Source organism: Propithecus coquereli, unplaced genomic scaffold (genome assembly GCF_000956105.1).
Source record: "Propithecus coquereli isolate 6110/MARCELLA unplaced genomic scaffold, Pcoq_1.0 Scaffold89, whole genome shotgun sequence".
NCBI lineage: Eukaryota > Metazoa > Chordata > Mammalia > Primates > Indriidae > Propithecus > Propithecus coquereli.
Window position 1 is genome coordinate 3,798,799 of NW_012155173.1, and position 1,559 is coordinate 3,800,357.

Sequence of the window (1,559 nt, forward strand, 5' to 3'; positions counted from 1 at the left end):
AGAACATTCATTCATTCAGCAAACATTTCCTGAGATCTTGAATCATAAAATCTCAGAAATGGACCCATATCTGACACGTCACTTCCCTGCTAGGATCATACTGACTCCTCACTGTCCACAGCGTTCTCAACTAACTCTCCAGCTGTATCTCCCACCCCTCCCCTGGGCCCGGCAGAAACCCTGGATTGGTTAGGAGTTCAGGCTCTGCGAATTCAAATTCTGCTTTTGCCACATACTGCTGTTGAGACCATGGGCAAGTTACTTAACTTCTCCGCGCCTCAGTTTACTCATCTATAAAATGGAACATTAGATAATACAGACAAAGGTGTTTAGCACCTTCTCCTCCTTTGATTTCAGGCATACTGAACTACTCACAATTTCCAGCAGGCACCATGCTGAATCACACTCAAGTGCTTTCACACTTGCCTCTGCGTGGAGCACCTGCTCCCTTTTCCTCAGGAACTCCTATTCATCTTTAAGAACCTGTTTAACAGACACCTCCTCCAGGAAGCCCTCTCCGGGTACCTCCCCCACTTGCTGCTTCCACAGGTGGCTGGGTTTATCTTCATTGCAGTCCTCGCTGTCTGTTACTCTCTGCATGTCCTTTAAGTTATCTGCTCCTCCTGGAACGTTTAAGTCCCTTGAGGAAAAGCAGATATTTTCATCTTCGCATATCCAGAGCCCATTACAAAATAGCTGCTTCATGAGCACTTTTTTTTAACTTCGGAAGATAAAATGTTACTTGAACAAAGGTAGATTCAATTACAATCGCAAAATTGGATTATTTAGGTAACATATGGTTTTGCTAATGGAAGCCTGTTTTAGAATCTGGCTATAATTCGGTTCCCTTTGTTTAAAGTCGTTTTTGTAAATTAAATAATGCATATATACCTGGTTAAAAAAAAACAACTTTCAACTAGGTTATTATATTATAAAATGAAAACTAAAATGTGTCCTTATCCCATTTCCCATCTCCTTGTGTTCTGTAAGTTACGTGTATGCAAGATCTCTTAGCATCACCTCTTTAAAACACACACGTGTGCATACATAAATACATAGAGGGTCATAATATGCATAATATCATGCACTTTTTTTTCCCCTTCTAATATTACATCTTAGAGACTTCCACATCAGCATGCATAGAGCTGCACTATTCTTGTTAGTGGCTGCATAATATTTCATTTTATGGATGTTTTATAATTTGTGTAATCAGTCACCAATGAATGAACTTTTAGGTTGTTTTCAGGCTTTTACTATTACAAACAATGCTACAATAAAAATATTCGTTCATGACTACATGCACAAAAATATCTGCTAGCTACATTCCTAAAAGTAGAGTTGCTGGCTCAGGAATTATAAGCTCTCATAATCATTTTTCTTTTTAATTCTGAAGAATTCCACAAATATTAAAACATTAAAAAACTTATGACATACCTATTTCCAAAATTTAATATGTGTACATATTTTCCATATTTGCTTCAAATCTTTCCCTTTTAAAGAAATGCAGTGTTACAGTTACATGTAAAACTCACCCTGGGCCATTCCCCCCATCTCTTGCC